The sequence below is a fragment of the Astyanax mexicanus genome, unplaced genomic scaffold (assembly GCF_023375975.1).
Source record: "Astyanax mexicanus isolate ESR-SI-001 unplaced genomic scaffold, AstMex3_surface scaffold_31, whole genome shotgun sequence".
NCBI classification, from domain to species: Eukaryota; Metazoa; Chordata; class Actinopteri; order Characiformes; family Acestrorhamphidae; genus Astyanax; species Astyanax mexicanus.
The window spans coordinates 1,226,823-1,238,556 of record NW_026040041.1 but is presented as its reverse complement, the minus strand read 5'-3'; the positions used below and the strand labels follow the sequence as shown (position 1 = coordinate 1,238,556).

At 36.4% G+C, this 11,734-nt stretch overlaps 1 pseudogene; it reads right to left on the bottom strand.

Moving 5' to 3' along the window:
- Positions 1-591: 591 nt before the first annotated feature.
- LOC125780522 (NACHT, LRR and PYD domains-containing protein 12-like) lies at positions 592-9,034 on the bottom strand (annotated as a pseudogene).
- Positions 9,035-11,734: the final 2,700 nt, after the last annotated feature.

Sequence of the window (11,734 nt, the reverse complement as noted above, 5' to 3'; positions counted from 1 at the left end):
TTGGAACCCTTTCTAGCTTCATGCAAGTCAACAATTCTTGAACGTAGGTCTTCTGAGAGCTCTTTTGTGCAAGAAATGATTTACATCAAGCAAGGCTTCTTAAGAACATTAAACTCAAAACTGGTGTGTTTTTTTTATAGGGCAGAGCAGCTTTAACCAACACATCCAATCTCATCTCATCACACCCTGCCTCCAGTTAGCTCTTAGAAAAGTATTTAGCCTAGGGGTTCATATACTTTTCCCTCCTCACTGTGGAAGTTAACATGTTGTGTTCAATAAAACCAGGCAAACATATAATTTTTTGTGTGGTTTTAGTTTAAGCAGACTGTGTTTGTCTATTGTTGTGATGTAGATGAAGATCCGGCAACTGTATATTAACAAATCAACTGAAGTTGACCTGACAAAACCTAATATTTTGAGATGAAAAACTGACTGCAATGAAATAGAAGCCATAGTGAATGTAAAAAATAGTGTTTGTACACCCCAATCATTTCAGATTTTAAGTTTTTATGATATAGATAGATGTGTTATTTAAGATGTGATACATTAGAGCAACATCATCCATATTGTTTTGAGTTCCTTCAATCTGTCTCACACGCACAGACTAACGAATGAGTCTTTATCAATCCAAAACCCAGCATAGAGTGACTCAGTGAAACAGGTTTTGAAGGTGTGAAGGTGGGTCAGTGTGTGGGTATCGGGTGAGATGAGGTAGAAAGACAAAGTACCAGCTGTCCAGTCCAGATAAACTCCTACTCTGTGAAAGTCCGAGGGATGGACAGGTATAGCAGTTTTCTTATTATTGTGCCAGACAGAGAATATTTTATCACAACAGTTCAGAGTCCAGGAATGATTATTGTATCCAAACCAGCAGTCCTCACTGTCTCCTTTTCTTTGGATTCTGCCGTATGAAATGGCTACTGTTCCACTAATCCCACCCCACTCCACCTCCCAGTAGTGGTGTCCAGTCAGACTCTCCACACTCAGAGCCTGCTTGCAGCAATCAAATCTGTCTGGATGATCTGGATATAATTGCCTGCCTTTCACACGTCGCACCTTTCTGTTCCCATCAGACAGAGAGAGAAGAGTGTGTGCTGTGTTCGGGTCCAGGGTGAGATCACAGGCATCTACACATAAACACACACAGATAAACAGTAATGAAGTACTAATACTTAAATGTAGGTTATCTTTGCTTTACTAGAGTAACTACTATTAAATTTTTACACAATAATCTGAACTTTCTACTCATTACATTTTAACAAAGCCTCGTTACTCCTATTTCATTTCAGCTGGTTTTCATTCCGGCTTCTCATTGTTTAATAAAACCCCTATCCAGATAAATCTCTCCATCCAGATAGAGTGAATCTGATTGTGATTGGATGTAGAGAAATATGAACCTATACCATTCCCATTCCCTATTGGTTTATACTGTGATCCATCACACCTGCACACCCCCCCCCCCCACGTCCCCACGTCCAGCAAGAACATAGCAGACGTATATAGTCTAGTATGAAACCAGTACTTTTACACTTTTACTTAAAGAGTAAAAAGCTTGAGTTGATACCTCAACTTCTACAAAAGTATTTTAAACTTACACTTCTATACTTCTGCCTACAGATTAATAAATGGAGATACTTTTCACACCTGTGTGTGTGTTTGTGTGGTTCTTACATTTATTCAGACCAGGTTTCATCCTAATTTTTCCTCCATGCTCTACCCTTAAAAAGAAAAACAAATTTTTAAGGTATTTGTATTCAGGATTCATTAAAGTCTTACATTTATTCATTACTCCCTGATAATGAATTCCATAAGTGGTCTTTATGTAAAGTCGGTGGTTCTTTATAGATTCATAACAAAAAAGGGAAATAATAGGTCAACATAATGAGTCCAGTTTTTTACATTTAGTGCATCAGTACACACCTGTATGATCTCTGAAAAACACAATAACTTATTTTAGTTATATCAATACAACAGTGAATACTAGGGTGAAAACAAGGAACTTGAGATCCAATTACTGAGCATAATTTGTCACTCATATTTACATTAGATTATATTATGTCACAGCCTTGTGCATATCAGAAACCTCATGACAGCAGGTTAGGTCAACTGACCCAAACTTAGATTTCACTAATATTTTAATAAGAATTTAAGTAATACTTAATAATAATTATTTAACAAATATGTGTGCATGTTTTAGCATGTGTAATTTCTAGCACCAAAAAGTCAGTTTAAATCTTACTTATGTTATTCACATCAGTATGCTTTCTGTAGAACAAGCCTGTTCATTGGAGAAATAAACTTCACAGCTTGCATGTTGTTTAATGTAACGAGTGCAGCTTTGTGTGTACAGCTACATGTCAGCAACTCACTTTAGCTCATTCAGTTTATAGTGCTGATCCTCCAACAGACCAGAGAGCAGCTTTACTCCAAATTCTTCTGGGTGATTATAGGTCAGGTCCAGTTCTTTAATGTAGGAAGGGTTTGATTTCAGAGCAGATGCAATACATCAACATATAAATTCTGGGAAATACTCATACATCCTATGAATTTGTAATTCCAATTTCTAAATTCTAAAATTGTAATTGCGCCCACTTGAGTCTGGAAATTATGCAGTGATGGATAACTAACCCATGGCTTCTGTAAAGCACACAATAGAGATAGAAATACATCAACAGTGATACTATCAATTGCAGGTATCTGCCATGCATAGAATAAAAACATATTTGCCATATAAATACTTTGTAAATTTAAAGACTGTGTAGGGTTTACTACTATGCACCATTTGAAGAAGATATACCAATTTTGTTGTGATTATTGTGCAATGGCATTACATTTTAATGTATTTAATAGCATTAACATTTGAAATTACAAAAAATTCACCTGAGTGTCTGCAGTTTACAGTGTGAACTTTTCAGTCCATCACAGATCAGCTTTACTCCTGAATCCTGCAGGTCATTGTTACTGAGTTCCAGCTCTTTCAGAAAGGAGCTTACTGACTGTAAAGCTGATCCCAGATTTTTACAAGATTTTAATAAATACATTACACAGGTATTATTTTTGTTATGAAGTAAGTGTATGTATGCATAATACATCAACACAGATGAAAAATGAAACATGTATACCTAAAAACAAAAGCTAGCAAGGATATAATTGCTTACTGGTGTATAGTACAAGTGATGGCACTTCTCTTACAGAGAACTATTACCATTGTTTCAGTAAATTAAATAAAGAATTAACTAATAAAAAACATTAAAATATATTTTCCTGTATAGTTTAAGCATGATACAGTTATTTAATAACCTTATTTCAGTTAAATATAAATCCACAAATATTACCTGATAGTCTGCAGTTTACAGTGTGAACCCTTCAGTCCAGCACAGAGCAGCTCCACTCCTGAATCCTGAAGGTCATTATTACTGAGATCCAGCTCTTTCAGCGGAGAGTTTACTAACTGAAGAGCTGATCCCAAATATTCACAAGCTTTTCCCCCAAGTTTACAGAAAGTAAGTCTGCAGAGTGAATGTCATCAAAATGAGTTATGCACTATACAAATGCAACAGTTCATTGCAATTCTCAAACATGAATATCTGTAGACCATGATGTTTAAACCACACAACTGCAAGTGTGTGTTATATTAGTTTAAACTGTAAGGAGAAAACAAAATTGAAAACCACAGGAAGGTATAAGTTTGGTATTCCTGTGCTTTAAATTTGTTACATGTAAATCACACTGTTTCTTTTTCTATTTTTTTCTTTTCTCTTAACTTTCTCTTCTTTCTTCCCTGTCTTTCTCTGTCTTTCTCCTCATGGATTTCAGGGTCTCTCCTAGATGACTCTAAATGACCCTCTGCCAATCTGTCAATCAGAGAGCCCTGCTGATCCAGATAGAGGCAGGATAAGATTAGCATTTTAGCACACTGGCTCATTTGGCATGGTTGGGTCCTGCATCATGTGGCTTTAGTTTTGTCTGATACTAATACCTACTTTTTTTCTAATAAGTAATGATTAAGGATTTTTTTCACAGAATGTTTACCTAAGTGTCTCCAGTTTACAGTGTGAACTTTTTAGTCCAGCAGAGATCAGCTCTACTCCTGAATCCTGCAGGTCATTGTTACTGAGGTCAATCTCTTTTAGGGTGGAGTTGGCTGATTGTAGAGCTGGTAGTAGGTTTTCACAGGAAAGTGCAGTAATATTACAGCCAGAAAGTCTGCAAAATCAGATTTCAGAAATGAGAGATTTAACAGTTCAATTGATATGGTGTCATTGCCTGAAAAAAAGTTCACCAAAATTCCCTCCCATCCCTCTGAGCCTGTTAGTTCCCATTCCAGTCAACAAATCTGTCTCAGTCCTCATTGTTGTATCTGTCCTATGCCCATGTATGTTATATCTACTGCTTTTTTCTAAAACTTTTTTCTTGTTTCTAAGACCTCTATTATATTATCTGTCTAGAGTCCTGTCCGGCCCCTGTCATGTCACCTGTCCAGATTTATATTCAGTACCTTGACCCATTCTGACATAAACTCATATGATTCTTGAATAGCCCAGTATTGTGTCCTTTTTTTGTTACTGTGTTACAACAATTTGTAGTCATTTTTCTTCTTTGCCTGCCTACCTGTTTTTTTCTGTTTAGTCTTTCTCTATGTGCTTTCCTCATATAAGGGAAAGCCTGAGCAAGAAAAAAACATTTTAGGCTACACCTATTTAATCAAATAAAATAACATTCTGCACTGGCCAATGTGGCACATCCATTTTTAAATTTGCTTACTATTTGCTTTATTCCAATTTATCAAATACCTTTGGGGAAAAGTAGGGGTGAATGCCACTTTGTTTTGAATTGCTTATGATTTATTTTTGTTGCAGGTAGTTCTGTGTAATTTGGTTTCTTTGGTGTTCTTTGGTTGTTGTTTTTTTGTGTTTTGGCATGGGCCACCCCAAAGCCACATTTCTCTGTTTCTTTCAAATAGATTCTTGTTCACAATGTCTGGTGTTTAGTCTGACAGAGAGTCTGGGGGAGAGCAGTCTTTTTCTCTGTTACGAGCTGACCCTAGAAGAAACAGCTGTCAATTGTGTCCTTAGCTCAGTCAGCTCTTCTGTCCCACATTTTACAATTTTACGAAAAACATTAACTTATTTAGAACTTGATGGCATCAATGCATCTTCAAAAAGTTGGGCAAGTGGCAAGATGAAAAATTAATTGGTACCAATACAAAGAGTGGCAATTGAGATATCTGCAACTATGATTTGGTGTTTGGTTATCTAAAAACTCTGTGGAAAGAACAGTTCTCAATATAAAGTTTAAAGACCTTGTCATCTACAGTACATAATAGCAAAACTTATAATTAATAATTTGAATGTATTTTCTTTTATATTACAGCAGTTTCTTCTCAGGTTATTTTTGTTAAAGAATGTATAAACAGGCTTACTTGAGTTTCTGCAGTTTACAGTGTGAACTCTTCAGTCCAGCAGAGAGCAGCTCCACTCCTGAATCCTGCAGCTCATTATTACTGAGGTCCAGATCTTTCAGGAAAGAGTTTACTGATTGTAGAACAGAGCAGAGAGTATCACAGTTGTCCATAGTGAGATCGCACCCATCTAGTCTGGAAATAATTATTAACCACAGTACATACATAGCACAATTAAAACAGGCATACACTCAAATGTTATGTATTGAAAGGGTTTTCTTAATTGATTTGATCTTTGATGTTATGTCTGACAGGTCAGAAACAGACTTAAGATGGGGCATATTTGTCAGAGACTACTATGCACAGGAGATACAAACAGAAATTCACAGAATTCACTGCATTATGCAAACCAAAAATCAGAATGACCACATTACAGTTTGCAAAAAGTCTTTAAAAAATGCAGAAGTCTGGCGAAGTGTCTTCCAGAAATAAAAGTCCAGCATTACCCTGTATTAGAGGGATGGTAAAGTAAAGTTATTGATCCATTTAAGTGAGGAGCAATTCAGAAATCTCAGTTTCCTGATGGTTATCCTGAGGTTCATTTGGCTGCAGAGCAATAACCTCCAGATTGATTGGTGGAGGACCTGTATATTCCAGGTATATATGTAAATGAGGTCAATACTGTTGGGTTTCTGGTTATGCTGTAGGGCAGGGGTGTCCAAACTATGACCCGCGCGCCATTTGCGGCCCGTTTCCTCTTTTTGTGAGTGGCCCACAAGGTATTTTCAGATATAAAATGAAAGTTGGTCCACTATTAAGCAGGTTTTTATAATGTGAGATTCAAAGATTGAACGCTAGGTGTCACTGTCACATAAACCCAATCTAAAATGCTCCTCACCTGCTTTTCTGCCTTCTTTAGCCTACATTAATGTTCTGGAGCTTTTGGGAGAACATGGCAACTCCAAAGAAACTAAAAATAGAGAGTGAATGCAGAAAATTTCAGGTATGTTAGGAAAAATGCTATTTTTTAACTGAAGAAAGTGTGTATGTTTAATTTGTCAGGAATCAGTTGCCGTAATGAAGGAGTATAATATTAAGAGACATTATGAAATGAAACATAAAATAAAATATCAACAAAAATGTGTTAAATGATCCTTTCAAGTGAATGTGAAAGTGGTGGTAAAATGTAAATACTAAATAACTAAAATGTATGTGTGATATTCATCTGATGTTGGATTTTACTTTAGTATAGATTAAACACCTACCTTGCCTTTCTGCAGACAGTCACTGCGGGGATCAGTCTCCCATAACCCTCAACAGATGCATTGTATTTCTTCAGGTTTAGCTCATCCAGAACTTCATCTGAGACCAGGAGCATGCAGGCTATTGTTGAACACTGTCCAGGAGAGAGCCAGTGTGTCTCTGATTTTAGATACTCCTGAATCTCTCTGGAGAGACACTGATCATTCATTTCAGACAGACAGGGGAACAGATTAATGGATCTTTGAGTGGAGATATGATTAAAATCCTCTCCTTTGATGAGTTTCTTGATGTATGTGGTCGTTTTCTCTGAGCTGATATGTGAGATGGTCAGTAGTCCCTGTAACATTCTCTGATTGGACTCCAGTGAGAGGCCCAGCAGGAAACGGAGGAAAAGGTCCAGGTGTCCATTTTGGCTTTCTACAGCTTTATCCACCACTGCCTTTAAAAAGTCATTGAGTTGGACATTCTTAGTCCATTTTCTGTACGGAGGTTCAAACACATTCAAAACATCCATGTTCTTGTTCTCATAGCAAGGAAACACATAAACAGCAGCCAGAAACTCCTGAAAGCTCAGATGAACAAAGCAGTAGACCTTCCTTTGGTAAAACCCACATTCCTCTTTCAAGATCTCAGTGAAGATTCCTGAATACACTGAGGCCTCAGTGACATTAATTCCACTCTCTATTAGATCTTCTTCATAGAACATCACTTTACCCTTCATCAGCTGTTTAAAAGCCAGTTCAGCCAGACTGAGAAGTATGTTTTGCTCAGATTTAAACAGGATCTTTGTATCTTTTTGATGAATCATATCATATTTTTCTCTTTTCGTGTCCACCTGAATGGTCAAGAAGTTTGTGTACATTTGAGTTAAAGTTTTAGGGATTTGGGACAGATTGCATTTTTTCATGATTTGCTGAAGTACAATATATGTGATCCAACAGAAAATGGGAATGTAGCACATAATGTGGAGGGTCTTTGATTGTTTAATGTGTGAGATGATTCTACAAGCTTGATCCTTGTCCCTGATTCTCTTCCTGAAGTACTCCTCCTTCTGCTGGTCTGTAACGAATCCTTGTACTTCTGTTACCAGGTGAACGTGTTTTAAGGGGATCTGATCTGCTGCTGCAGGTCTGGAGGTGATCCAAATGAGAGCAGATCGAAGTATTGCTCCTGTGATGAGGTTGGTTATTATTTTACTTACTGTGACCTTCTCTGTTATTGATGACATTTTCTTCTGTTTAAAATCCAGTGTGTTTCTGAGCTCATCCAGTCCGTCAAAGATGAAGACGCACTTGCATTTGCCATTGAAAAGTCCAGTTTCTTTTAGACGGTTCAGTTCTGGGTAGAGGTAAAGCAGAAGATCATAAAGGCTGTGTTTTTCGTCTTCTAGAAGATTCAGCTCCCGGAAAGGAATTATAAAGACAAAATCAATATTGGCATTAGATTTTCCTTCAGCCCAATCCAGAGCAAACTTCTTAACTGAGACAGTTACAATCCCAGCTATTCCCATCGTGAGCACTTTTTTAACATTAGGTTTTCCACTGAAAATGTCATTGAACTTAATTAAAGTGACTGCCGTCTCAGATTTTGCAGACCTGGCTTCTTTCCGAATCACTTCGTGATCTGTAATTACTCCTCCTGTCCAGTTCTCCACTACAACAAGCTCTGTGTAAATGTCATTAAGCTCATTGTGTTTCCCCTTTGCTGCTGTGACTTCAAATATCGTTGCATATTTATCTTTGATGTTTAACTTGAGCTTTTTAGATTCTTCTCTTCGTTTTTCATCTAAAGAATAAAAGTTTTTCAATAAAACATTAAATATTTTGAACCATGACATGTTAATCTTTCTTGCTTGCCTTCTGTTAGTATTATAATAAGGAGGAAAATGCTGTACCTAATAACTGAGGTAATACAAGGCCCTGCTCATTCCCTTCCCCTGTACTATACTCTCCCAATCACCCACCTTTAACTACCCAACAATCACACCTAACTAACTGCTGTGGCCATTTATGATTCAACTTTTAACACAAATATGAAACACCAAATCCACTCCACAGCAAGCTCTTTACAGGGGACATAAAGTAAGCACCTCCCTTCATCAGTGCTTTGCTGAATTATGACCACAAAACCTTTGGTGTTCCAGACTCCTTCCTTCCAAGCTCACTACATATGATTCCACAAGACCCACTACTGCCATACCACTAACCCACAAATATATGCACCAAGCAGCTATATCCCTTCATCATACTACTCCTTTAACTACACACTCTGCCATTACACTGCCCCTCACAAACAAATTGTGTTTTTTTTATCTTCACTGAGAGCAGTAGCATTAATGGTACCTCTGAGTTGACCAGTTCCAGATGCCATGTGACCTAGAAGAGGAGGAACAAATGCTTTATTAAAAACACAAACGTAAAATATCATACTCCACAGATTTACCGACCATGAAAAACAACACTTGCCAACGGTAATAGCAGAGAATATCTTTAAATTATTAGCAAGCTTTAGCTTAGGTTTATGTACAGTTTTGTGCAAAATTTGTTAAATTTGTTCTGTTTATTTTTAAATGAGTTTACATTGCCCCCCCTACCGTGCTCAATGTTGTGTATGTTGCTTGTTTTTTGATCTCTGTGAATATTTACTCATGTGTTTTTACTGTCTGCACTACCACCACAAGGTTATTATCCTTAGTGAAAATTAACGAAATAATGAAACCTGAAAGTAAAAAAAACATTTTTGGTAACTGAAAATAATAGAAATGGTAAGAAATAAAAAGAAAAGAAATAAACGGTAACTAACTGGAACTGAATTGAGTGTTTATAAAACGAACTAAAACAAACTGAAATTACAGCTAGAATACACTTTGTTTTTGAGTTTGTTAATTTGTATAATACTTATATAAATATAATGTAATAATATAATATACTAACAGCTATAAGATCTGTTACAGAAGCAGCACAAGAGCGCTAAATGTGAGAACCTTTACCTGTGATCAGATCATACACTAGAACACCCTGAGTTGGAAGATGAACTGATAAATCTCTCTCTTTCTTACACTTAGAGAAGTGTATTTCAGACAGCTGTGTTCTGATGTTATATATGTGAGGTACAGTATGGTGAAAATGTGTGAAACCTGTAGAGTTTATTTGGTTTCTGAGTTTGTTTACGTGTTTCTCTGATTGAGCTCTCTGATTAGATGTGTGTTTCATGTTCATGTGTGTCCTATTGGCTATTTTAACCCTCTTAAGGCTGCTAGCTTGTGGACTGTTACAGTTTGTTTTTGAGTGTATGACCTTGCTCTTTGTTTTTTCGATGCCAATTTCTGCCTGTACCTCTGATTGTGGATTCTCTGTGTTTGACCTGGACTGTTTAACGTTTCCGATTTTTGGATTACCTCTGGCTTCCTCGTGTATGAACTCTGGACTGTTTCCCGTTTATGGTATGGTTATTCCTATTTCTGTTTTTGACTTACTCTGTGCTACTCCTAATTTTAATAAACAACCCATTTTACTGTATCCGCAAGTGTCTGTATTCTGTGCACACCATGACAGCTTCTTTAGTGTGGTAATGTTAATTAACATCATTCTGAAAAGATTCCGCTCATTTAAAGAGCCCTAAAAGGTTTTTAAAAGCTCAGTTTTTAACGCTCTACTCACTAAAATAATGTTGGGTTTAAATCGGGCTCAGGCTCAAAAGAATAGTTTATGGGTCAGGTCGGATTTAAGCAGAACATGCACGGGCTCGGGACGGATTTTTTTAGGCCCCATCTAAACTCTATAACAGAGTTTCTGGAACATTCCAGGAGTGTTTTCTAATGCAAAAGCTTCTAAATTCTAATTACTGTATACTAAGGGAAAATAGATGCAGTCACATAAGCAGAGAGATCTGAAATTACGGTATCGTTTGGTTTGTGAATCATTTGATGAGCTTTGCTTTTCTGATTGGCTGGTTTACAAGATCACCCATAATGCACTGGAGAATGCAGATTTAAGAACTGAAAGAAAAAGAGGAGTACTCAACTATATTTATTTTTAAGTCTCAGTCCAATAGATAAGAGTTAAACAAGACAAAGGAAGATTTCTGCAAAGCAACAGCCTAGTGGTTCTGTTTGTGGTGAGAATGTGATCCAACCTCGATACAATCAAATTATTAAATATAATCCTCATGATGTATTACCCAGAAGTACATGCAGCAGATAAAAAATAAATACTATTTTTAGTAATTAATTAATTAATTACTAAATTAATTAATATCACAGATAATCCCCTCTTCATTTATTTCACTTTTAATGCTATTTATTGTTTTATATGGCTAATGTGAGTATATACAGTGGAGTAAACAAAAAGTTTTTGCCCCTTATTGTTTTTTTACTTTTTTGCGTATTTGTATCTTAAATGTTTCAGATCATCAAACAAACTTAAATATTACTCAAAGACAACACAAGTAAACACAAACTGCAGTTTTTATTATTAAATGAGAACAAAATCCTGTGTGGAAAAAGTGTTTACCAACCAAAAACCTAATAACTGGTTCTTATATCCTTAGCAGTAAAAACAGCAATTTACAATTTGTTTTTCTCATCACTGTGGAGGGATTTAGTTCCACTCTTCTTTACAGAATTATTTTAATTCAGACACACTGGAGGATTTTCCAGCATAAACATCCTGTTTAAGATCATCCACAGCATCTCAATCAATCAGACTTTAACTAGACCCTCCTAAAACTTCATTTAGTTTATTATTAATCCATTCAGAGACAGTGAACTTTTTGATTGTGAGTTTTGGGTCATTGTCCTGCTGCAGAACCCAAGTAACTCCTGAGCTTGAGGTCAGTAAGGAACAGATGGAGGATTCTGATTCTTCTTCAGGATTTTCTGGTAAACAGCAGAATTCCTGCTTCCATCTGTTACAGAAAGTTCCTATTCCAGCAGCTCCAGACCATCATAAGACACTACCACCACCATATTTTACAGTATGATGTTCTTTTTCTGAATTATTTACACCATATATAATGGGACACACACCCTATTTACCCAAAGTCTCTTTCTTATTATTGAATCATTAACAC